Source organism: Rhineura floridana, chromosome 6 (genome assembly GCF_030035675.1).
Source record: "Rhineura floridana isolate rRhiFlo1 chromosome 6, rRhiFlo1.hap2, whole genome shotgun sequence".
NCBI lineage: Eukaryota > Metazoa > Chordata > Lepidosauria > Squamata > Rhineuridae > Rhineura > Rhineura floridana.
This window is the reverse complement of record NC_084485.1, coordinates 72,272,806-72,300,663: the sequence shown is the minus strand read 5'-3', so window position 1 is coordinate 72,300,663 and position 27,858 is coordinate 72,272,806. Positions and strand designations below refer to the sequence as shown.

At 40.0% G+C, this 27,858-nt stretch overlaps 1 protein-coding gene across 9 annotated transcripts in view; it reads left to right on the top strand.

Moving 5' to 3' along the window:
• ANKS1A (ankyrin repeat and sterile alpha motif domain containing 1A) overlaps positions 1 to 27,858 on the top strand; it is a 212,749-nt gene that overhangs the window by 158,827 nt on the left and 26,064 nt on the right. The window lies entirely within an intron of this gene.

Sequence of the window (27,858 nt, the reverse complement as noted above, 5' to 3'; positions counted from 1 at the left end):
TTGGATACCACATTTTTGTGGGCAAGTTTCAGGATATGGTGTGGAATCTCAGATGTACTGCAGAGTATGCTCTTAATTACACCAGTCTTAAACACCAAATTACATAGTAAATTTATTACACACTGTAAGCACAGAAGTAGCTCTTATTTCCCCCAAATGGAACACCCAGATGCGGCTCTAAGAAATCCATGGTCCCAGGCTATGGTCCGAAGTCACATGAGGCCAGCTCCCTACTGAAGTTAAGCAGGGTCAGGTCTGGTCAATGCCTGGATGGGAGACTGCCTGGGAACCATATGTAAGCAGCTTTCATGAAAAGAAAGGCAGGGTATAAATGTAATAAATAAATAAATAAAATAAAATAATCCAGTAACAAGAGAATCTAGAGCTATTCATTTACTTCAAAATCAATCCAACTTTCCATTCCCAAGAGTTGACAACTTTAAGTTGTATACTTAGAATTAAGAAATGGTATATTTAGGTATCTGTAAACTGTTAGTCTTCGTTGCTGCTTTTCTTTTTTAGAGAACTTTTGCTACTCTTTACTTGTGCCATTAACTATTGCTGAACAGCCTCTTTCTACCATGAAGAGATTTCAGCTGAATACAGATTTGCTGGCACTGTTTTTTCAAATGTTCAGTTGGGGGTTGATGAGGCACTTGTTTGGTCTGCTGATATTAAGAGTAAATGTTAAGAGTTCCTGTGCACAGGTATGTTTCCTTTTCCCCAACAAGTTGTTCTGTAACTATACAAAAATCTGTTGATACATTTTTATGGTATGTTGCTACTATATATGAAATGTTGTTCCATTTACATCTATCTCAGGTGTAAAAGTAATTTAAGAACAGTTAAATTAACTTTGACCCTACACAATATCACACTAACGTCGAATATTCTACTTACTGAATTCAAAATAAGGGAGTCCAAATCCTGAGAAAAATGAAGATATTCTTTGGCTTAAATTAAGTGAATAAGGCTTTTTTCTCCTTTCTCCTGGCTACATTATCACATTTTCTTGAAACTACTCTAACAAGCAAACAAAAATTGACTTGAAAAGTGCAGATGCATATTGCTTCTCTTGAGTCAGTTTAATCTGATAAAATTGTCTTTAAGAGGATTAAGTAAGCAACTAAAGGCTAAGCTTGATATTTTTTTCCTTTCCACCTCCCTCAAATGAGGTGTGATCTCTTCCTGGAACAGATTCCATCTGATAATTGAACCACCACTAATTTATTTTTATTTTTTTTACAATAATTTTTATTCAAATTTTCATAAAACATAGAAAACAAAATCATAAAACATTCAAAGACAAAAAACAAAACAAAACAAAAATGATTAAACAAAAAAAATAAAATGTTGACTTCCCATTTGTCACAGATCAAATCAGTTATAGGTCTACAATATATAACAATCCTGTCTCTTAAATCATATTATAAAATCACTTTCCTCCAGTAGTTATCTTAATTAATCATCAAATCTCATAAACATTACTTTATTCTTTCCACAAAAAGTCAAAGAGAGGTTTCAATTCTTTAAGAAATATATCAATTTTTCTCCAAATAAACATGTCAATTAATCCATCTCGTTAATAATTATAATAATCTTATTGTCATAATCATAGTCCAAATAAACATTTCGATTAATCCATCTCATCAGAATCTGTTAGGTCCAATAATTTCAATAGCCATTATTCCATTATCCCTATTAGTTCCATCTTCCATCTTCAATAGTCCTGTTAAGTCCAGTAATTTCAGTGTCCAATCTTCCATTATCAGTATTCCATAATAATCTTGCTGTTGTAGCCATAGTCATATAATAAGAGTCTGATGGGAATTTCCTCTATCCCAAATATTTTCTTGCCATCCATTCTGAATAAGTTGCTGAAACATTGTTGTAAATTCATATCTGTGTTCTTCTTTTTTAGAAAATGCACTGGCTCATCTCTTAAGAATTTTTCCATTGTCACATGACTGCAGTTAATTCCATAGATTTTCTCTATATCAAGCTCCATCACATCATTCCAGTCCAGAAGATTATCCAAGCCATTGATAACTTTATCTCTAATATCTTCATTAATTTCTTCAGAGATAACGTTAAATTCCAAACAGTAGATTTTATTTCTAAAATCCATAAACTCCAGATCTTTTTCCAATTCCACATTTGTTCCAATCTCCAGGGCTTGTATCTTCCCTTTATTTTTTCTTTTCTCATCTCTGATCTCATTCTCCTCTCTCACAGGGTCCCCTATTTCTTTAAACTCCTGCGTCATTTTGCTCAGTTCAATTTTCAGCTCCTTACTACCCTGTCGCAGGGTTTGTTTCGTTATCTCAATCTCATCCATTATTTTCTGAAACATAATTACTTCCAGATTCTCAGCCACTTTCTTGATTGCCATTTTTAAAACCACGAAAACAAAGCAAAACAAAAATAAAGAAGAACCACTTCTTATTTCAGCAACAATTGGGTTAATATTCCAGGCTTGATGACATCACAGTATAAACAGAGCAACCTGCCTTATCTCTCTATGTTCAAGAATGCAAAATAAATTTAGTTCCCAGCATCAAAACAGTTAGTGGCGTCGTGAAGAAGCAGATTCGTCAAAATAAAATAGACCAAAAAGAGAATGGTCCCAGACAATATAATATTCCTCGGAATAGAAATCAGGAATAGAAATCCCTCTTCTGTTTATTATCTTTAGAATGCACTTCCAGGACAGCTTTTTGCGACAGAAACAGAGATAAGCTGTTAATTTCGTGAATAACAGAGAAGAGCTATATCTCACCCAGAAGTTGTCCAAAGCCGATCAATCTGACAAATCTCCTTTTGCTGCAACAATTTAAACCAAGTAAAAAAAATAATAGAAAGAAGGGTGCTTGCCTGTTAGTCCGTTCTCTCTTTCAAGAAAAGATAAACGTATCGCTTAAGCAGATAGAGCTTGTTAGAAAGTCCGTCCGGCATTGTTGGCTGGACCTTATCTCATAAATTAATGAAATCCAGTCCTCCCAACAAAAACAGGCTTTGAGGTTGATCTCTACGTTTCTCCCTGCCCGGGAGAAATTTCATCAGTCAAAAAAAAAAATGTTCTGACTGATTTATATCTGAATAAGCTTCTTTTGAGGCGGGAGCCCGTCCCAAAAGCAGGCACAAGCGAAGTCACCCTTCCCGGAAGTCGAACCACCACTAATTTATTAAAGGTGGCCCTCGTTCTGTTTCTTAGGGAAAGTGTGTTTTCTACTTCTGTCTTGATAAGTGGCTGAACCATACTGTGCAAGATGCTGTTCTTTTACTTTCAGAGTGTGTCATAGTCCAAAGTGAAAGCCTCCTCCTCCTGCTACAATGGGTGACCTAAATGGCATAGCTGTTGATTAAAGATAGGAAATAAGTGCATAGATAGTCTAGCTTGCTGTAAAATGTATAGGGTGAATAGCAAAATGCCCCAAAGATTTGTGCCATATATATGCTTTCTAAACTAATGAGCAACCTGGAAAAACGTAAAAAGTAAAATAGCAACACCTATCAAAAAGACCACAAATTATCTAATATAGTTTGAAGCAGAAATGAAGACAATGAAATGGTTGCAAATATAAAGTGATGTGCATATTTGTGGACATAGCATTAGCTATTATCACTTAACATCTTGAGGAGTAAACAGAAATAAAAAATTAGAGATATTGGAATAAATGAGAGATGCTTGTAAAAGAAAATCCCTAAATACTTTCTCGTTTGTATGCAGTTACCCAGAATTCCTCACATTTTCATGTAGACAGATGAAACTTCTAAAATGGCAGAAACTGTATTATATAAATAGCTCTGATTTTTCTTTTGTAGTTTTCCTCAAAACCATCATTAGAAAGCCTGGCAGAACATAATTCACATTGTTCTAATGATGATGATAAAAAGCAGTTTTCTACATCAACCTCTTCTTTTCTCCAATGTGAGTTAACAGTTGTATCATACAAACACCTGTGGACAATGATGAGTTTTCATGGTAACTCCTTGGAAAACTCTTGTGCTTGTAAGTAAGAGGGGTGTATGGTGGGTAGAGAGGAGAAATGAACTGTGAACCATTGGTTGTATTACTATCTTTTAAAATCCATCCCACTTTGTCTCTGACTGAGCCTAATACAATTTTGTAATGCTGTTGTGAGTGACCCAGGACAGGGAGGAGGACTCTGACTTTGAGGACTTGACTGAAGGTTTGAGGGAGGAGGGCTTGCAGCGTCCCCAACTTCCCACTTTCCCTGTGGAAGTGCAGAGAGAGCTGTCAGAGGTCGCTGCAGAGAGCATGCCCCCTTCTCCAGTGACGCAGGAACCACCTGACCAACTGGTAGATTCCTAGCCAAGCACCCAGCAGATTCCTATGCCTGCCCAGGCTATCAGCCCCGCTCAGTGAGAGGGGGAAGTCAAGGTCCAGCCCCTCTCTCCCTGCTCTTGCAGAATCCAGAGGCACAAAGAGCAACGGCTGGCAGTTCAAAGGAGCAAATGTTTGCGCTCGAAAGAGAAACCTACTTAAGTGGGTGGTGACAAGGAGGGGGTACTGAGTCAACTTCTGTGACTGGAGGGAAGCTTAGTCAGCGCCAGTCAGGGAAATAGTTCCTAGAAAGTATAGTTAGTTGAATGAGTCGAAAGGCTTTTAAGATTGATGTAACTTTAATAAAAAGAGAAAAACTTACTGAACCGTGTGCACCTGCACTCCTCTGCTCTGAACAGGACAAATGCTGACCTGATGCCACAATTAGTAGTGCTCACAAAACTGCATATCTGTGAATTGGAAAAATGGATCAGAATTCAAGTATGTGCATCCTTCTTCAAGCTTGTGATGGGAAGAGGTTCTCTGCATCCCCTACAGATGTAATAGAACCTATTGGTAAAGTTTGTAGTAAACGTGAAGATTGTAATTTTCTTGCCTTTTAATCAGAAATGGGGGCAAATGTAATTTTACACCTAGAAAATTAAATTATGTTACACTGCCTTATTATGCAAATAAAATGACTGTGTGGTGTAGTGATTAGAGAAGTGGACTTGAAATGGAGAGATTGGTTCAAGTCCATATTCAGCCGTGAAACTGGGTGACCTTGGGCCAGTCACTATTGCTCAGACTAACCTGAGAGGGTTGTTGTGAGAAAAAAATGGGGGAAGAACAATGTGTGCCTTGAGCTTTTTGGAGGACAGAAAGGATGTAAATGTAGGTGGTAGTAGTAGTGAAATAGTAATCTTAACTTAGGATCTAATCCAAAGTGTGTGTTGGAGACTTTTTAGAAAGTAATATACTCCTTAAAGACAAGGAAAAATAAAAACCTGTTTGGGTAGAGAATGAATCTGCAGTGGTATTTTTGGTTGTTAGAAACTGAGTTAACGGCTGCTATTTAACTCTACCGGAATCAAAATTTTAGAAACAGTTTTCAGTTTGTGCTGAGGAAGGGTGATGCATGCTACATCCCAATACCAATATACCTTTTTACATCTTGCTGTAGATACATTAGGCCAGTGGTTCCCAACCAGGGGGCCGTGAAGTAATCCAGAGGGGGCTGCAAACAGTAAAGAAATGAATTATTTTTAAAAAGTCTTCACTCCCTAAATGATGTCTGCTCCCCATTGCGCTGCAGATGACACTTTCCCCTTGCTCCAAACAAGAAGGGAAGACTTTGCTGAAGCGCCAGAACATCTTTCAGGTGCGCCAAGGGCAGGCATCTGCTTATACCACATATGGCAGATGCCAAAGGAGGCTGAGGGTGGAGCTACTAGGGAGAAGAGAGGATTACTGTCTTGACTCCCATCTCCTCACATTGCTGCTACAATTAGCATGGGGGGATCATGAAATTTTTTGAGCTTACAAAGGGGGTCCCACACACATAAACGTTGAGAACCAATACATTAGGCCATTACAGTCTTTTACTTTTTGCCTCTCTCCCTTTTCATTGCTGAGTTTCCCATAAAAAAGTATGGAAAGCAACAGTGATTCAACGAGACTGTGTTAGAAGCAAATCTGATCTCCTCATGTAGTGCCCTAGGCTCATCTGGCATCATTTTTTAATTGGAGGAATGAGGTAGTAAATTGAGGGCATTAAAGTACAGAATGTTCACAAATAATTTGAAGTTCTGACATGAATTTGACTAAATGTAATTGATTGTCAAGTCTGATTTGCCTGCAGTGATCTTTACCAGGCTTGTGTGTTTTTTTCCTTCCCCTTTCTTCCTTTCATTCCAAAGTAGAATTTAAAGCCACAGAAACATTGGATGCAATAGCAAAGTATGCTGAATGGATAAATGCCTTCCCCATCTTGTCAAAATTAAATGTGTAGAGAGTAATATTTTAGGACTATTTGCCTTCTCCCAAAGAGTGAGCAAGCAATGATTTGTCTTCCATAGAGAGATCTGATTAATTTGTGTTTTGTGTTCCTAGCTTAAGTGGTACTGTCTTAGCTCTGCAACATGTCTGTCACTTCTGGTGTACAACCCCTTCTTTGACATCTAAAAATAGGGCCAAACTACACAATTTCCTGAAAGGAAATTCTCCCTTCCCTGAAGCTATTTGTCTGGCTAGAAAATATCAGCTTGGCAGTGGGGAGATTTTGCTGTTTACATAAGTTTAATGAAAAGATCATAGAGCTAGTGTGGCATAGTGGTTAGAGTGTTGAACTATGACCTGGAAGACCAGGGTTCAAATCTCCACATAGCCCTGAAGCTCCTTGGGTGACGTTGGGCCAGTCACTGCCTCTCAGCCTCAGAGGAAGGCAATGGTAAACCACCTCTGAATACCATTTACCGTGAAAACCCTATTCATAGTCGCCATAAGTCAGGATCAACTTGAAGGCAAAAGTTCAGTGAGTGGGGATTTTCTTGTGCATCTCCATTGTCACATCTACTTTGGCCCTAAGATTAGAAATCTTCCTCTCTGCTTTCATAGATCCCCAGCATATGATCCCCAAACCCGTCACATAGCAGCCTAATGATGTAGTGTACTAAGTTAGCCTGAAACCTAAGACTTTTCTATATTGCCAATGATACTTGTTTCTCAGAAGTAATCTGATTTTCAACCAGTGTTGATCCTGCTCTGAACTGAATTTACACTACTGACTCTGACCTTGCTATATTTTTGAGGCCTAGTTCTTAGACCTTGTGACTGTATAATCATGACTATATTGCCTACTCATAATTTGATTCTACAACCCTTTGCAGCTGAAGATGTGAATTAAGCTCTACTCAAAAATGAGATAACTCAAGGTAAAGTGCATTCAAGCTGTGGTTATGAAATTCGTATGTGCAAATTTTGAAATTCAAGTATGTTCCAAAAACAGTTTGAAATGAGAATACAATAATTAAAACAAACTCTAGGTGCAAGTCCTACTGCATACTTACAATAAGTTTTTGGATCACAGCCAATGCAGGGTTTTTTGTACTTGAATTCGTTGAATGAATCATGAATTGCACAGGTAACTTACATACAAAGGAATGTTACATTTTAGCTGTGTTCTCAAAAAGCAGTATGTTGGTGTGGACATGTCTGCATGCTGCTTTTATATATTCCTTGCACTTCTTTTTCATCTTAGTTTTTCACTGTCCCTGTTGTAGGAACAGAAAATGCCCCTCTTCTGAAACATGATGCACTCTACTTAAGCCACAACCATATGTAATCTCTGAAAAAATAGTTTTGTCCTGATAAAAACAGTTGATTATGTCCTGCATGAGAAGCATATCTGTATGCCTGTTTCTCTGTTGCAAGATATCCCAAGGCCTATAACCAATGTTTTCTTTCTCATGTTCTTCCAACTGATATGTAGCTTGAGAGTTCTGGACTCACACTGGGAAGGATTAATTCATGTTAAAGGGTTGTCAGTTGATCACTGGTTATTAAAAAAACTTGGCATGACTAAAATGCAAAAATGCATAATTAATCTGAATCGGTACTGCAGTTGCTCCATTTTTGCTCAAAATTCTTTACCTTTGTATTGGCAATGTTACAGTGGTGATTAAGTGGATCAGTAATAATTATCAAATTTGAGGAACCCTCCAGAGCAGATTTTGAGAGCACACAGGATTGAAGAGGAAATCGTACTAGCAGAACCACACTGTTGCAGTATTCAATACATCAAAGAAGGAATACTCCCAGGCATTTTAAAGTGTGTTTTAATGGCATTTTCATCATTATTTGTATTTTTGGATGTTGTTTGGTTCTTTTATTGTTTTGTTTTCTTGATTTATTGTATTTATTGTATTTATATATTGCTTGTTTTTTTATCTTTTTGTACACCGCCCAGAGAGCCTTCGGGCTTAGGGCGGTATATAAATTAAATCAATTAATTAATTAAATAAATAAATAAATAAAGACTTGCAATAGTGGAACATTTAGTAGTGACATACATGGAATCCAACTTTGATAACATCACTTCTGTAATTGACAGGAATTGGGTTGTTTATTATTATTATTGTTGTTGTTGTTGTTAATAATAATAATAGCAGCACTTATTAGTCGCTTTTTTACAAAATGTAACCCAAAGCAACTTACAAATAATAGTACAAAGATTAAAACCAGTATAAAACCAAAACAAAATGAAAACCTAAAAACACATCCGTACATAAAAAAGGCGGGTCTGACACATCCAACCCATTGAGAAGAGACCACAAATAACTTAAAACCCTCCAAATTAAGGGCTGAAAGCCTGTGTAAAAAGAAACATGTTTAACAGGTGATTAAAAGTAGATCTGATGGGTACCAGGCATGACTCCCTGAGGAGAGCATTCGGCTGGTAGCCCAGCTACGTCCCTATCTGAGCAGGGAGGACATAACATCAGTTGTACATGCTCTGGTTACCTCACGACTGGACTACTGCAATGCGCTCTACGTAGGGCTGCCTTTGAAGACAGTTCGGAAACTACAGCTTGTCCAAAATGCGGCGGCCAGATTAATAACGGGGACCAGGCGGTCAGAACACATAACACCTGTTCTGGCTCGCTTGCACTGGCTGCCAATATGCTTCCGGGCTAGATTCAAAGTGTTGGTTTTGACCTATAAAGCCCTATACGGCACGGGACCACAATACCTATCAGAACGCCTCTCCCGATATGAACCTGCTCGTACACTACGCTCCACATCGAAGGCCCTCCTCCGAGTTCCGTCTCATAGGGAGGCTCGGAGGACGGTGACAAGATCTAGGGCCTTCTCAGTGGTGGCCCCTGAACTGTGGAACAGTCTCCCCGAAGAGGTGCGTATGGCGCCGACATTGCTCTCCTTTCGGCGCCAGGTTAAGACTTGCCTCTTTGCTATGGTGTTTTAATATGTAACTCGTTTTAGTTTTAAATTTTGTTGTAATTGTTTTTGATTTCTTGTTTTATATATGTTTATGTTGTATTTATTATGAGATCTGAGATGTTTTGTATTTTTATATTCTGTTGTTCACCGCCCAGAGAGCTAATGCTAGTCGGGCGGTATATAAATCTAATAAAATAAAATAAATAAATAAATAATAAGCTAGAAGGCATAACTGAAAAGACCTGTTCTCATGTTGCCACCCTCCACATCTCCCTCAGAACTGGCACATGGAGAAGGGCCTTATGTGCCAAACACAGGCCAGGTTGATTCATGGGGGGAAAATACCTTTGAGGTATTAAGGTCCTGATCTATAAGGCTTTATAGGTCAATACCAGCACTTTGAATCAAGCCTGGAAACTAATTGGTAGCTGGTGCAGTCATGCCAGAATTGGTTACGTATGCTCTGTGTTGCCTTGGTCAGCAATCTGGCTGCTGCATTCTGTACCAGGTGGAATTTCCAAACTGGCTCTTGGCCCTTTTCCTGACCCTTGACCCTGGCTAATAAAAAGTAGCAAGGAAGAGATGGCTGGCTGGGCCAGGGAGATGATTGCAAGAGAGCTGGGTCCCTGTCTCCCTAAAAGAGGCAGTGATAAGATCACTCCTTAAGAAACCCTCCCTTGATCCAGAAAATCTAAATAATTATCAGCCAGTCACTAATGTTCCCTTTTTGGGCAAGGTTCTTGAATGCATGGTTGCAGGCCATATCTGGGCTCTCTTGGATGAAACTGATATTTTAGATACATTTTAATCAGGGTTTTGACCTGGTTTTGGCACAAAAACTGCCTTGGTTGCCCTGTATGATGGCATATATCGGGAGAGAAGTAGGGAGATTGTGTCATTATCAATTCTCGATCTCTCAGCAGCTTTTAATACCATCGACCATGGTATTCTTCTGGAGCGGCTGTCTGAGTTGGGGTGGATGGCACTGCTTTGCAGTGGTTGCTGTCAGAGTGTGGTGGTTGGGCAGTATTATTCAGGCCCATGGAGCCTTCAGTGTGGAGTTCCACAGGGTTCAATTTTATCTCCCATGCTTTTGAAAGTCTCCATGAAACTGCTGAGTGGGGTCATCCAGAGATTTGAAGCACATAGCAATATGCTGATGACCCATAACTCTTATCTTTCCTTTACATCTCCAGTGGATGTGCTAGGCCAATGTCTTGCGTTGATTATGGACTGCATGTCAGCCAATACACTAAAGCTCAATCCATACAAAACTGAGGCACTGGTTATGGGTTGTTCCCTACACTGGATGAAGGGTGTGTGGCCTGCTCTTGATGGGGTTACACTCCCTCTGAAGGAGCAGGTGGATAACTTGGGGGTACTCCCAGATGCATGACTGTTGCTTGAGGCTCAAGTGACCTCAGTAGTGAGGAGTGCCTTCCCTCAGCTTCAGCTGGTGGCCCAGCTACAACTCTTATCTCGATGGGATAGCTTGAGTTCTGTTGTCTACACCCTGGTAATCTCTAAATTAGATTACTGCAATGCTTTATATGTGGGATTGCCTTTGAAGACACTTCAGAAAGGTACAAAATTCAGCAGCCAGATTGCTCAAGATGGTCTGAGCACATAACACCAGTTCTGGCACAACTACACTGGCTACCAGTTTCTGGACTCAATTCAAAGTACTGGTTTTCACCTATAAAGCTTTGTGCAGCTCAGGACCCCAATATCTCAAGGACTGATTCTCCCCATATGAACCAACCCGGACCATGCATTTGGCATTTGAGGCTGTTCTTTGTGTGTGCTTTCCAAGGAAGGTGCAGAGGGTGGAGACACAAGAGCGGGTCTTCTCAGTGGTGGCCCCTGCTTATGGAATGCTCTACCCAGGGAGGCATGCCTGGCACCATCATTATCTATTTTTAGTCACAGGCAAAAACATTTCTCCCAGGCATTTGGCTCATAAATTTGGAGGGCTTTTGGAGGGCTCTTGATATCATTGCCTCTTTTAGGGAGTGGGTTGTTCCACCGCTGTTATATTTATGTGTTTTTAACTTTTGTATTTTGTTTCTGGCTTTAACTTTTTGTTGATTGTAAGTTGCTTTGAGTTCACTTTTATTAACAGATTTAATAAACTAATTCTTTTGAGAGTGATATGTATACTGAGCAATGGATGTCTGTCTTGGTTGATTTATCACTAATCCTATCATTTACACTGTAACATAATTTACAAAAAGATACTGCTACATAATAGCAGAAATAATTTATCCAGAACCCCAACTTTCCATGTACTGTATCACACTAAAATGAGTTAATACTATGTGTAATTAGCATGTGTCTTCCTTTCAAGAATAGAATGGAAAAGGACTGCCTTCAGGTCGATCCCGACTTATGCCTACCCTATGAATAGGGTTTTCATGGTAAGCAGTATTCAGAGGGGGTTTATCATTGCCTGCCTCTGAGGCTAGTCCTCCCCAGCTGACTAGAGCCTGCTCAGCTTGCCACAGCTGCACAAGCAAGCCCATTCCTTGTCCGCAACTGCCAGCTGGGGAGCAACTGGGCCCCTTGGGACTATGCAGCTTGCCCATGGCTGCACAGGTGGCAGAGCACGTAACCCCTGAGCCACTCCCTGTGGGGGTGATCTTTAGCTGGCCCTTTATACCCAGGAGACACAAGCGGGGATTTGAACTCACAGACTCTGGACTCCCAGCCAGGCTGTCCTCCCCACTGTGCTATACCAGCTGTGCCTTTCAAGTATACTCAATGTCAAAAGTCCTGGGACTAATCCCCTAACCCCAATGTAATTGTCCCAGACAGGCATACCCTGTGCCTCCCCTTAGCAGGGCTGAGCCACACCCAACACCACTCCTGTAAGGTAAGTAGACTGCCACCACCCCTTAACTTGGTTTCCCACTCTGAGTCAAGGGGAACTCAGAGCACCAAATAGACTGGCAGATATTCCCAAGAGCAGGAGCAGAATGTTCCACTCATTGCTCTGGAGCCTTCAGCCAAACCCAAATCAGTAGTCAGTAGCTTTTGGTCAAGGTACTGGTTTCAGAGTAACAGCCCTATGTAACATGCACAAAGTAATATGAGGTAGTTTATTAATTATAATAAAGGTGCATATAAAAAGAGCAGCATACAATTTCTTTTAAGGCAAACACCCTTAAACAGGGCTAGGCATAGTCAATATACATACAAAATATAGTGAGAGGTTCACACAGACATAATGTAACAAAACTTACCTAGCCTAAACTAAATACTCACAAACAGGAAAGTATAAGAGCGGGTCCCCCCTTGGCCCCTTATACCGCTAGACATCACATAGGTAAGCCAAGATGGAATGGGACAATTTGGTGAAAGATAGCCCCTCTTTTATGGGAATTTGCCCAGCAACAGTGAGAGGGCCAATTAACCAATCATGACACCTCTTGATGATGGAATAGTCCCAAAGTTCACTGCAAGGGCAGGCCTACTAATTTACAGCTGCTCAGGTCTCCTGACTTTGGTACCAAGCAGTACAGTTAAGATTCTGCTGCCTCAGATCAACAGGCTGCGGATGGATGGTATGAGACACCCTAAATTTTCCCAGCTGAAAGCATCCCAGGAACCTATGCAGGATATTCCCCACAATCCCTTTAGGCTGGGCAATTTTACTTTGGCCAGCCTTGCTGTTCTTGACACGTTCTAATTTATCTATGCCGGTCTTTGTGTGGTGCTATCTTATAGCCATCTTCTTTTAAGGTAGCTTGTAAACATTCAAATGTTGGTATATAAACTTAATTGAACCTGCTCAGAAACAAAACTATTATGGGTGAGGCTACACTGCCAATACAGAATAAGATCTTTAAAAAACATTTTTAAGGTACAGAGCTAGATATCTTGCCGCAGATGTTTTGGCAGAGTTCCATAGTTACAATCTTGCTGTTTCAGTTTAGTATTGCATAGCAGCATGGTGTTACTAGTCAAGCGTCTTTGACTTGAGCATATGTTAGGCAGAGAAACTACTGAATAACAATTAAGCATCTTTTTTCAGGATTTATTTTTAAAGTCAACTCCAGTGGTTATCACCCTTTCACATGATACAGTGTTGAGGAAATCTTCAGCTACCCCAATACCTCAAGGACCTCCTCTCTCTATATGCACCAGCCCAGACCATGCATTTGGTATGGTCAGTGGTTTGGAGAATGTACTTCCAAGATGCAAGAACAGTCTTGGTTTTATTTGATAAAACTGTCTTTCTGCACTCCTATTCACTTCTAATTGATTCAGTAATGATTGGGGAAACAAAATTTTAAAAGTACTATGATGTAAAATATGATGTTAAAGCGCATACATAGAATATGTCAGTCCCATGATCTTCCCATCTAAAGAAAATGTGGTGAAACCGTTATGGAAACCAACCATAACATGCATGAATCTATTGTTACTGTTTTTATATACTTGGTGACTGGCACACAGGCATCTTCCAGATTCCCCAATGTGTTAATAATCCTTGCTGCCGTTGCGATGTGATTAAGGTACTGCACAATATTGCTCATTTAGTTGGATTACCACTTAATTACTTACACAGCATATTAGCAGCATGTTGATAGCATATGTCCCATTTTAAAATCTTTTGTGTTTGGACAGTCTCCTGACTTCCAAGCCTGAGCTGCTTAACTGCTTTCTATTCCGTTTCACTTTATTCTGATTCACTAATAGGCAAAAAACCTTGCGGTTTAAGAACGTACCGATAGCCCACAGATACTTCTATCAAACTTTAAAAAGCAGGGAAATTGGGCAGCTATAATGAATGCACCAGGGGAGCAAGAGACATGACCTCTCTGAAATATTGTACTGTCCTACAAATTTGTCAGAATGCAAACACAATTTCGGTTGGTCTTTCACAGTCCAGTCCACTTCTTGTGTAGCTTGGAAGAATTTGGTAACAGGTGCCTCTGAGCATATGGTGAGTGGTGGCAACACCTGCCATCTCCAAAGATGGAGAATTATATTTTTTTGTTGGTGGTGTTCTTCTTACTTTGCTTCTTTCCTGTGTTACTAATGTTTCTACAGAGAATCTAAACTAGAAAATTTTATTTCCCTCATTATTCATCCTAGAAATCTGTCTCAAATTTCTTTTTATTAATTTCAAAGCCTTTTTATTACTCATTGTCATGTGATGGTGAAGACATCCTTTTGTGTTTCAAATTGGAGGTTATGTTCTATTTCTATTTTGGGAGCAGTAACAGTTGAATCTGAAACTGCAGTTTGATGTAAAATCAGACTGATTACAGTATGTTGCTAAATCAGCAATGAATCTAGCTGTTGGAAAAAAGAGGATGCATGTTTTCAGCCTGCTAAGTTTAAACCACTTCATTTAAGGCAAGGTGGGCACGGTCAATTAAAAACATAGAACACACCTAAAACTTTGCTAGAATTTATTTCACCTCCCACTGTTTTATCATGTGTAAATTGAGACACTCCTGATGTCCACTGGAGACTATTCTGCAGAATAGTCAGTGCCATTATTCCATAATTAGTTTTGGAGGTTTTTTTAGTGTAAATTTTGCAAAGTGTTGCTGTACTTCATATATTCACAGAAATAGAAACAAAAGAAAATGATTTCCTATAGGAAAGCTCACTAAAATTGCAAAGTAAATCAGACATATTTAAAGTGACCATCTGAACCAGCCTTTCCTAACCGGTGTGCCTCCAGATGTTGTTGGACCACAACTCCCATCAGCCTCAGCCATTGGCAATGCTGGCTGAGGCTGATGGGAGTTGTGGTCCAACAGCATCTGGAGGCACACTGGTTGGGAAAGGCTGATCTGAACTATATCAACTCTCTTAATAATGTTGCTTCCTCCCTGCTAAAACAAGATCAGCACAGCACATGTTTTCTTTCTATTATTTGGGCTGATTGCAGGTGTTGCCACCACTCACCATATGATCAGAGGCACCTGTTACCAAATTCTTCCAAGCTACACAGCAAGTGGATTGGACTGTGAAAGACCAACCCAAATTGGGTTTGCATTTTGACCAATTTGTAGGGCATTACAATATCTCAGAGAGGAGGTCAGGTCTCCTGCTCCCCTGGTGCATTCACTATAGCTGCCCAATTTCCCTGCTTTTTAAAGTTTGATAGAAATATCTGTGGACTATAGGTACGTTCTTAAACCACAAGGTTTTTTGCCTATTAGTGAATTTCTCTGCTTTTTAATCCAGGAGGTAAGAAATGGGATCCTGTGCAATTTTGCTGAGAATGGATTGATAATTTGCATGCTTTTTTTGTTCAGTGGGATTTACTCCCCTGTAATCATGCTTAGGATAGGTGAAACTGACAACAGGTGATGGGGAGGGGAGCAGGAGGGAGGGGAGGAAGGGCAGAGGGGAGGAGAGGGATGTGAGCAGGCGGAAGGGGGAGGGGAGGAGAAGGACAGGTTTGATCATTTGCATGTTTATTGAGTTCAATGGTATTTACTCCTGTGCAATCATGCTTAAGATAGGTAAAACTGATCATGGGAGGGAGGAGGAGAGGGAGGGGGGAGGGGGGAGGGGAGGAGGGGATTGGAAGGGGATGGGGATGGGGAGGGAGGGGAGGGGAGGGGCAGGAGGGAGGAGAAGGGAGAGTGGATTTGATCATTTGCATACTTTTTGAGTTCAGTGGGATGTATTTCTCTGCAGTCATGTTTCAAAATGGAAATGGACTGCCTTCAAGTTTATCCCGACTTATGGCAACCCTATGAATAGGGTTTTCGTGGTAAATAGTATTCAGAGGTTGTTTTAGCATTGCTTTCTCTGAGGCTGAGAGGCAGTGACTGCCCCAAGGTCACGCAGGGAGCTTCATGGCTATGTGGGGATTCGAACCCTGGTCTCCCAGGTCGTAGTCCAACACTGACCTGGGGGAGGGGCAGGGAAGGGAGGAGAAGGGGGAAGGGAGCAGATTGGGTGGGTGGGCACTGGGCAGAGGGGAAGCCCCTTTCCTTTCCAAAAGGAAAACATTGTGAACAGTTCATTGCTTTTTAGGATTTCCCCCACCTTTTTATTCTACAGCAGGCACATGTAGCCTCCCACCCAAATTTAAACCAAAGCTGTCCCTGGCCACATCCACACCAGGCCTTTCTTTCACTTTGGACAGTCATGGCTTCTCTCAAAGAATCCTGGGAAGTGTAGTTAGTAAAGGGTGTTGAGAGTTGCTAGGAGATGCCCTGTTCCCCTCACAGACCTTCAATCAGAGCAGCTGACTGTTAAACCAGTCTGGCCACTGGAGCTCTCTCGGGGAAATTGGAGTCTCCTCTCAGCACTCTTCACAAACTATACTTCCCAGGATTCTCTGAGGGAAGCCATGACTGTCTCATGTGAAATCAAAGTCTGGTGTGGGTGTGGCCCCCTGATTAGACAAGCCCAGCAGCTGTGAGTCTGGCTTTTAGAACACTGGCTGTTGGTTCTTACTGGGCATGCCCGACATTATCATTCAGTTCAATGCTAAATTTCTTAAATTAATTAAAAATCAGCCAGGCATTTTTTTTTAAACTTTTAAACTGCAGAAGATGAAAGTCAGAGTATGGGGCAAGGTTGGTAATAGGATTAAAGGTACTCTGTGAACATAGCTGATTTTTAATGAATTTCATCAGATTATGAGAACTCTGGCAGAAAAAAGTCCAAAAGGGGTCTGGGTTTTTTCCTCCCTTTTTACATTTTGAACTCTCTATTCTCTCTGACTGTTTTGTGTATCGCCATGAAAATTGAGAGGGTTGTTAAGCAAGCGTTTCTGAATTCAGGACTTTACGTTTTGTAAGGTTTTGTTTTCAAGTGAGCTTATGGGAAGCATCAGAATGGCATGGGAGGTATTTTCAATTTAACATTGTGGAATGTGTAAAATCCACGCTGGCTATAGTATACAGCTCAGAGCTTGGAAAAGTTACTTTTTTGAACTACAACTCCCATCAGCTCAATCCAGTGGCCATGCTGGCTGGCGCTGATGGGCGTTGTAGTTCAAAAAAGCAACTTTTCCAAGCTCTGATACAGCCACTCTTGTGGCTGTATAATACAAGACTGTCTTTAGTCATATCCTGTCCCAGATCAGTCTGACACAATGGTTCTGTTGAGAGAGAATGAGCCTCAGGTTCATGAAGTTCTATTTCCCTCTGCCATCTAGGTGCTAGGAGCTAGTTGAAAGCTTTTACTTCCATATTTAACTAACTGCAGTTATGTCTACTTCCAAACAGCTATGGTTTAATGAAACAACATAAGAACATAAGAAGAACCTGATGGATCAGGCCAGTGGCCCATGTAGTCTAGCATCCTGTTCTCACAGTGGCTAACTTGATGCCCATGGGAAGCCTGCAAGCTGGATCAGTAACTCTCCCCTCCTGTGGTTTCCAGCAACTAGTATTTGGAAGTATACTGCCTCCGACAATGGATGGAGAGCATAGCCATCATGGCTAGTAGCCATTGATAGTCCTATCCTCCATGAATTTGTCTAATCCTCTTTTAAAGCCATCCGAGTTGGTAGCCATCACTGCCCCTCGTGGGAGCAAATTCCATAGTTTAACTATGCGCTGTGTGAAGAAGTACTTTCTTTTGTCTGTGCTGAATCTTCCAACATTCAGCTTCAAAGGCTGTCCACAAGTTCTAGTGTTATGAGACAGGGAGAAAAACTTCCCTATCCACTTTCTCCATGCCATGCATAATTTTATACCCTTATATCATGTCACCTTACTCACCTTTTGTCTAAACTAAAGAGCCCCAAATGCTTCACCCTTTCCTCATAGGCACGTTGCTCCATTTCTTTGATCATTCTGGTTGCCATTTTCTGAACATTTTTCAATTCTACAATATTGATTTTGAGGTGAGGCAACCATAACTGTACCCAGTATTCCAAATGCAAGCACACCATAGATTTCTATAATGGCATTATGATACTAGCAGTTCTATTTTCAGTACCTTTCCTAAAGATCCCTAGCATGGAATTTGCCTTTTCACAGCTGCTACATACTGGTCTGACATCTTCATCAAGATGTCTGCTATGACCTCAAGGTCTCAGTCCTGGTCAGTCACTGCCAGTTTAGATGTATATGTCATTTAGTGTATATGTCAAATTAAGATTTTGTGCACCAATATGCATAACTTTACACTTGTTTGCATTGAATTGCATGTGCCGTTTTACTACCCATTCACTCAAATAGACCTGCCAGTATCATAATGCCATTAGTAGGTTCTCCCAATGAAGGGATGTAGAAGGGATGTAGAAAGTGGAGTTCCCCAAGGATTGGTGCTTTTTTAACTTATGAGCAGTGAGGAGGTCAAGTTTGCTGATGACAATAAACTGTTCAGAGTTGTTAAAATAAAAGGGCCTCTCCAAATTGAGTGAATGAATCATTGGGAGAACTATCCATTTATTCCTACTCTCTGCTTCCCTTTTCCTAGCCAGTTCCTGATCCACAAGAGGACCTCTCCTCTTATTCCATGACTGTGAAGCTTACTTAGGAGACTTTGGTGAGGTACCTTGTCAAAAGCTTTTTGAAATTCCGAGTACAATGTGTCAACTAGATCACCTGTATCTATATGCTTGTTGACACTCTCAAATAACTCTAATAGGTTAGTGAGACAAGACTTACCCTTGCAGAAGCCATGCTGGCTCTGCTTCAGCAAGGCTTGTTCTTCTATATGCTTGGTTATTTTATCGTTAACAATACTTTCCACCACTTTTCCCAGGACAGACACTGAGCTAATCAGCCTGTAATTTCTGGAATCCCCCCAAGATCACTTTTTAAAGATTGGTATTACATGGGCCACTTTCCAGTCCTTAGGTATGGAGGTGAATCTGAGGGACAAGTTTCATATTTTTGTTAAAGTATTAGCAGTTTCACACTTGAGTTCTTTGAGAACTGTTGGGTGGATGCCATTGGAACCAGCAATTTGTCATTTTTTATTTTGTCTATTAAGCCTAGAACTTCCATCTCTGATCACCACTATTGGCCTCAGTTCCTCAGACTCCTTTCCTGCAAAAAGTAGTTCAGGCAGAGGGATCTGCCTTATATTTTCCACTGTGAAGGCAGATGCAAAGAATTTATTTAACGTCTGTGTAATATCCTTATTCTGTTTCAGCATACCTTTGGCTCCCATTCTCATCCAAGGGTCCAACCTCTTCCCTAGACAGTCTCCTGCTTTTAATTTTTTTAATTGTTAGTCTTTTACGTTTTTAGCAATGTGCTCCTCAAATTCTTTTTTAGCATCCCTTATTGTTTGCTTGCATTTCTTTTGCCAAAGTTTGTGTTCCTTTTTATTTTCATTCAGACAAGACTTTTTTGGCCATTTTTTAAAGAAACCCTTCTTCCCTCTAATAGCATATTTGCTTGTTAATCACACTGGCATCCTTTGGCCCTGGTAGTACCTTTCTTGATCTGTGGTACACACTCCAGTTGAGCTTTAATATTGTGATTTTAAACAACTCCCAAACATTTTGGAGTGATTTGACCCTCGTGACTATGCCTTTCAACTTTATTTTTACAAAACTTCTTATTTGGGGGGTTCTCTCTTTTGAAGTGAGATATGACCGTGTTGGATTTTCTTAGCAAATGGCAATTTACATGTGTGTTTAATTTAATAGCACTATGGTCACTGCTCCAATCAGTTTGACAACACTTATATCTCACACCAGGTCCTGGGCACCACTTAAGAGTAAGTCTAGGGTCACCACCCCTCTGGTTGGATCCATGACCAGCTGTTTTAGGACACAGTAATTTAGGGTATCTAGGAATTTTACCTCTTTGTTGTGACTTGAACATATATGTAGCCAGTCTGTGTTGGGGTAATTGAAGTCACCCATTAATTGCTACAATATTGCTTAGTTTGGATGCTTCCTTGATTTCATTGTTCATCTCAAGATCTCCCTTGACATTTTGATCAGGGGAATGATAGAACATCCCCAGTACTAAATCACAACGGTTCTGTGGAGGAGTCTGCCTCTTTTTGGGTTTCTAGTTTGCTGGATTCAACACCCTCTTTCATGTATAGAGTGACACCACCTCCAATATGTCCTTCCCTGACTTTCCAATATAGTTTATATTCAGCAATGGGAAATAAGCACTTGTTAAATGGCTGGCGATTAACTCCCAGGGGAATTTTTCCTTCGTTCACTGAGAGGCATTCATATTTTAAAACTTTTAATTTACAAGTTACTTTTTACTGAGGGCAAGATGCTCTATAGTTTTAAGCGGTAACTTGCATCTAGCTTGATTAGCTGGACTTGTTTTTGGCTGGTTTTAAACTGATTTGAAAGCTAAACCTTCAGCTCAGGCTTTTTTCACCGACAAAACCTACCTAACCTTTTTAGTCTCAGAAAATTACAGTCTACACTGGGCTTGTTTTTAAAGGCTAAGGCTACCTTTTAAAAGCTAAGGCTGACTCTCACTAGCTAAATTATGTGGAACTATATGTTTTGGGTGGGCGGATCTTTTTGCCCTCATCCAAAATTGGAGTTTGGTCTATTTCCTCAAGCTTCTCTACAGGCTTCCTTCCATTAGAATTTAGCTCCTGAGTTATTACAGAATCTGGCTCCTAGCATACAGTGCCCTTATTTTACCCTTATTAGTCTGAGCTGTTGCTTTAATTAAATAAATAAATTGGTGTAGCTTACCCTCTTGTTGCTCTGCTGCTAAATTCACCTTGATGCTTTGTCACTGGGGCAGGAACGCTTTGTCAGCTGGAGCTCCCTCTAGCACTTGAAGCATCAACTTCAAATCTTCAAATCTGAATTTATGGCTTGAAGCTGGCTTGTTTCAACACAGATTAACTGCAGTTTAGAGTTTGTATTAGCATGGTTAATAAAAAATGGAAGTGAAAGTTTCTGATCTTCAGCTTGTGACTACACTGGGAAGAGTGTGCAAGCCTGTGCTGCATCCAGGCTTGTTCACATAACATGAAATCACAGTTAAGCATTGTATCCAAAAGAGGCTAAGGTCTGTAAATTGTATGTGCTTGAATGTAGTTGGAGAAATTAGTGTATTGCAGAAATGAAATTGGTGCAGTACTTTAAAGCAGCCCTAACTAAGCTTACAAACTTTATTAGCCTATCTTAAGCTTTACTACCTTGCTGTAGGTTGCAGAGAGTTGCATCCCTCCTCTAGCAGCCTTCTGTATTTCTGTGCTGCCTGTAAAAGAGTGAATATCCTTCCTCTACCTTTAGCTACTGAATTTGTTTCTATGCTGGATACAGAGGAGGGATGAAACAATCTGTCCCTCCCCCACGAGCCCATTCACTAACCTGCATGCCATTCCTTCTTACCTATGGGTATCAGGTGAGTGCATAAATACAAGACTGCTTTAAAGTCAGAAAACTGTGAATATTTAGCACAAAGATAAAAATTAATATTATCTCCTTTGAGTCCAGGTTGTTTCAACCTGGTTGTTTCAAGCAACGTATTGATCCTTAGGTTGTTTCAAGCAACATATTGTTCCTTAGGAGCACCTGTGTTTTGGGCTGAATTTCTGGTTTTATGCACTGAGTGACAATTTATAAATAAATGGCCTTATGTGCTAGGTGTGCATAATAATGGGCACTCATCTCTTTAAAAAAATGGGGGATATATCTACTTGTCGTGCCTTGATAACATAGCTATAGCAGTTATGAGTCTTTTTAAAAATCACATTAAAATGCATAGTTTCTCAATTGAACCATGAATATATCTGAGGCCTTTAGACCTTACCAGATATTGTTGTTATCTCCCCAACACACGCACTGAATTCTGAAATAGTGCCCCTGCCTGAGCCTTGGGGAAGAAGCACTTGGTGGTGCTATTTTCATTTTTAGTGAGGCATTCTTTAGGAGTCATTCTGCATCTAGTACTGTCTCAAAAATGACCTTGCTTTCTGCATTGATATAGAGAAGGGCATTTTATTCTACAAACTGGAGGTGAAGTTTTCCTTCTGAAGGCTAGAGAATGGGGCCTCGTAAGATGCTGGGCATAGATGCTGGGCACAGTGCAAATTGTGACTCAGGCTGTAGTTAGTAAATCATATTCCTTCTCAGGAATATTCCAAAAACAGACTTGATGGTATGTTTGCACTAAGTCTAGCTGAATTTGAGAACTGAGCTGTAAGGTACTGATAGCATGGGGTGGGCCTTTGTATTGTGGATAATTTATCTGAGTAGGTTGTGATAGCATTATAACAGTCAGACTGGAGTATCAAATCTCTCTTGGATGGAGTTATGGTAATGTCTCTTCAAAGATTTTTTAAAACAATGGATACCCAGACAGAATATTGCCATAACATTTGTACTACTTTGGTTCACATGATGACATTAAGAGATTTCCTGCCAGGTCTTGTCTGTCTCCAGTCCATCTTGTTATCAAAAACTTGTAAGAAAGGACAACCTAGTGAAGACTTCCCTCTGCTTTAAAATGTGCATCTTTTCTCAGAACCAATTAAGTCAAAATGCCTCTTGTCTCCCATATGGATTTTCTACCTGTGTGTTCAGTTCTGCCTGCTTATCAGAGAAACTAAAATAGTCTTTGCCATTTAGTCCTGCAGAGTCAATTGGGCTATAGAAAGCAGAGTGGAGTTCTCATAAGCAGCCTTAAGGAATGTACAAGCTCTGTACTTAGGTTGGAAGCAGGGGGCCCATTTCAGCAAAGGAAAGCAAACATTTCCGTTGGAGACACAATTCAGCAAATGTATAAGTCAAATGTATAAGTCTATAATGATTTACTGAATGTTGTGCTATGCATGTTAAGTACTTTTAGAATGTTGATTAACGATACATGAATGAGGGGATGCACAGGGAGAATTCCCCAGTCATAAACTCTATAAATACTGCTTGATGGATCTTGGATCAACAATGAGAAGATGTATCCCTGAAACAATCCTCCCACAGGCTTTTTGATTGTAAAAATTATTACTATTACTCCCACTTGCCCCTAGAACCTAAGTCCCTGCTGTAGCCTCTGCTTCTGAAATACTAATGAAATGCTCAAATATGGTGCCGGCAGAGGTACTGATGATCCTGAAGCAAATATGTCAATTCAAGTGAATGTCTCAAATCTGCTACTACAAAAGGGAAGGGCCATAGCTCAGTGGTAGAGCATCTGCTTTGCGTGCAGAAGATCCAGGTTCAGTCCCAAGCATTTGTGCTAGAGAACCCTGCCTGGAGCCCTGGAGAGCCACTGCCAATCAGTGTAGACAGTACTGACCTAGATGTCAGTGTAGATAGTCTGACTTACTATAAGGCATTTTCCTATGTTCCTAAGAGAGGTCACTTCCTTTTTTTTACACAAAACACATCTGGCTGAATCCTAATTCCTATACCCTGATCACAGGCATATCCGGTGAAACTGAAGAATGACCATCTCAATGGATGTTACGCATTTTATGTTAAGGATCGTGATGCAAGTGTACTGTAGAGCAGGAATGGGGAACCTCTTGCCCAGATGTTGTTGGACTCCAACTCCCATTAGCCCCAGTCAGTATGGCCAAAGATGATGGGTATTGTAGTCTATATCTGGATGGTCAAAGGTTCCTCACCCCTACTGTAGAGTAAAGCCTCTGAGGTGTCATTATCTGAGAACCCTATACTAGTCTCACTTCAAGAATTCCACATGATATCTCTTAGCTAGCATCCTCAATGTCTCACAGGCAATAGAGGCTTTTAAAAAAATAATGGAAGGGTAAGGGCCAGTACAGAATCAAAGGATTTTTTTTGTCACCTATCACATCCTCTTAATGAAGAACAGACTCACATTAATGTCCAAGGGAGTCCCAGGGACTTCAGGGAGAGTGAGCTACATATATATCAGCTATGCAGTCTTTTGTTGGTCACATAGCTTAAAGAGCAGGCTACCCGGTCCCTGATGCTTTTTGAGAAGTTGGCACTTAATGTTAAATCTGAAAGAAAGTGCTGGTCTCTAAAATTTATAATCTTTTGCTCAGTATCCCCTCAAATAATTTTGATGTCCTCAGAGCTTCATGGGGCAACCCTTAGATGCTAAAGCCTGGAGACAAACGGCCCCTCTGCTGGGTGTCGGCCAGTGTATGAGAAAATTCTGTTAAACCACACACTGCTGATATCTCACAGCTGGTGCACTTGATTAAAGGCCCCAGTCTGTGCTGGTTATCCATATTTTCTCTTGATAATGCAGAAGCGCCTTCTAAGGACTTGATTAGGTTTGACAGCATGTTTAATTATTGCACAGCACTGGAAGAACTCCTTGGGACTGAATACCTAGAACTGATACACCAAACTTTGGGACTAGGCTATAATGGAGAAACTAACATGCCGTCTTAAGTCACTAAGAAACCCAAAGGCAACAGATTTAGTTTCAGCCATTTAGAGTGACTTTCTTTTGTTAATGAGGAAGATGGTGAGACAAGTCCCAGTTAGGTATACACAGATGTGGGACTCATAAAAGGTTTCTTCAAATCTGGTAACAAATTTGAACCAGAGTTGGGAGATGCTCCTTTTAAGGATAGTCCCCAAAATGGCCTGAATGTCAGAGAAACACAAAAATATACAGAAACCCTTCTCCTCACCTGTACCTGGGATTTGATGTTACCTTGCATTGTTAGCTATGGCCATACTGTTTATTTTATTTATTTATTTATTATTTAATTTATATTCCGCCCTTCTTCCCAACAGAGAGGATGTGTTTACTCTGTATATGTTATTTTGGAATATTATTTGTTTCTTATAATAAAAGTTGTATTTTGTTTTTTAAATCTACATTATCATAGTGACAGGTGACAGGTGAAGTGTTCTCAGTCACTGGGGAAATATGCTGATAACTGTCTTGGATGAGAAACTTGGCCCTGTTTCTATGTATTGGAGGAAATGTTGGGTTAGGAGAAGCAGGGGAAATAGGCTACTGTGGGAATTCAGGCAGAAAGTGGTATAAATGTAACTTGCTACATAAATGGAAGCATTTGCTATGTCCAGCCAGAGAGCAATGTGCTTCTTTCAGAAGACCCACCTATTTTACTGTGTTGCCAAAGGTTACTTCCCATTGCCACTGCAAGATGATGGTGCATAGATGTGCATCAGTTTGCTTTATTTTGTGAAGCCTTAGAGATTCAGGATCAAAAGCATTAATGTCATTAGCATTTATTACAAGTGCGAAAGCTAACATTTTATAAGGAAACCGTAGGCCAAAACAAGAGTTTTAATATAAAAAAAGATCATTACAAAGGTGCAAAATCTCCTTCAAAATAGTATTTTGAAAAGTGATGACTAAAACCTTGTATGGTTTGGCTTAAATGTGCTGGCTTTATGTTCTGTAATCCACCTTAGCCTCCTGATGTGTACCAAGCCTGGTAGTGGCACATACATGAGGAATAAACATGAGACTACATGGATTAACTCTATAGCACCTGAACAAGTTACATAAGAGCACAATCCTATGCATGTCTACTGAGTTGGAAGTAGGACTTACTTGCCTGTGAGATGTACTAAATGAGTGATGTGTACCTGTCATTGGTGACACTTTAATTTTAAGCAAAACATGCGGACAGGTTTATGCTTTAGGAAACAGCTGTAGCTGCTATTCATATGTTAAAATTTAGTAAGTCGGAACGGAGCAAACATTTAGCTTTTGCTCACATATGAAACATTAATACTAAGGTTCAAAACACCTTTCATTTGGCATGGTAATTTTATGGCAAATAAACATGGAAATTGATACAATTAAGTCTTTTGTTGTCATTTTACCAGAATATGTGACATTTTTGTAGATACAATGGCTAAAACAGCTTAATATTCATAAAAAAACAGAAACAGCATATTGTGTGAATATTCTGGATATAGCCATGTAAAAATTTTATTAAACCATCTCCACAGCAAACAAGGCAAGCAAAAGAGGTATCTTGTGCTGTTCATAGTCTATGCTGTCATACAAAATATGCGATGGCCTACATTACAGTGTGCAATTACCGGTCATTTCATGTGTGAAGAAAATGGTCTGGCCTTACACATTCAACAGATGGCAAATTCCCTCTTAAATGGGTCTCCAATATTTTATTACTATGTTTATAGTAAGCAGCTTTTTGAATAGTGTCCCCCTTACTGATAGAATTAAGAGGGATATAATTTGGAATGGTAATGATCACTTACTGAAGAATTCTCCTTTATATTCCTCAGTGGCTGTTGCATAAATGTGTCAATAGCTGACACATGATGTGTTTCAGATGGCAAGGCCAGCATATGATACTGGGAGTCTTCATGTAAAAGGCATGGCTGTATGAATCATCTATGCTAGTGGTTTTATCTAGTTCTTCCATCACTGCAAGTATAAAAATTATTGTAGTACACACTCTAGGTGTAGTCTCTTACAAAAGGGAGTTAATTTAAAACGTAAAACAAAATAGTTACTTTGAATATGATCTTGTGTTCCTTTCTCTACACTCTTAGCTTTTTATATATACTTCTGCCTAAAAAGTCTCGCACACCTATTCAGTTGTCTGTTCAGAAAAAAAATAATTATGAAAACATAGAGAAAAGTAGAATCTGCTAGTATAGTGTAGAAAAATGTGTTTAGTTTTAAACGTATATATCAACATTATCTAGCACAATTGGACAGTAGTCTAAAGTAGTTAATCACAATTGCAAATAATGTTACAAAGGTAGCTTTTGTTTTCTATCCATTTAAATAATAAAGGGGCTATTCTGGGCTGGATCTTTAAGTAAAACAAGATACATAGTAAAGCGGCTGCTGAACATTGTCTTCACAAATCACTGTATACACTTTCATTCATTCTTCCACACTTCACATGTGGAGATAATGAGCTTTGTAAAGATTGTGTAATGATGAAAGTTACTCCTCTAGAGAGGGGTGAGTGTTTTCCATCTCCGTGGAGACGCATGATAGATTACAGTGATATTGACCTTCCCTGGATTGTTGGTGTGCTCTAAAATAAATTCCGTTTTCTCTCTCTGGCCCTCCAGGGAATTCAAGCAAAGACAAGCTTTCCCTGAATGCCAGTGCAGTATACTAGCATGGCTGACTATGAGGAAAGGGCAGGCAGCTGAAGCTGCATCAGGGTATACTGGATTGTTAAACTGTGATCAAAGGGATGACTGATGAAAGTGAGCATGTATGAAATGGGAAGGTCATGTAAATCAGTCTGCTAAAATTTATTGGATAGAAAGAGATTCAGCAGAGCAAACGGTAAAACTAGGCTTTGCTAGCCTGTATCATGCAGGTGGGGAATTTGCAGTGCACTTGACACAAAGACTTCTTCGATGTAGCCATGAAAGCAAGGAGCTAGAGAACCATTGTTGGAGGATCAGTTGCTCTTTGTCTTAGACCTCAGCAACAGAGTCATTGCGAGTGGGAACAAATATGAATTCCGTGCTTAGTAGTCTCCATCACTGCATTTCCCCCACTCTCTTCTGTAGAGCTAGAAAAGGTTCAGAAAAAAGCAAACAAAATGATCAAGGAGTTGGAGCAAATCTCCAATGGGGAAAGGTTTCGCTTTGGAAAAAAAGAGTAAGGTGGGATATGATAAGATTATGTTGTATAAATTGTATAAGATTATGCATGGTGTGGAGGAAGTAGATAAAGAGAAGTTTTTTCTTCTCTCTCATAATACTAGAACTTGGGGGCCATCCAGTGAAGCTGAATGTTGGAGAATTCAGG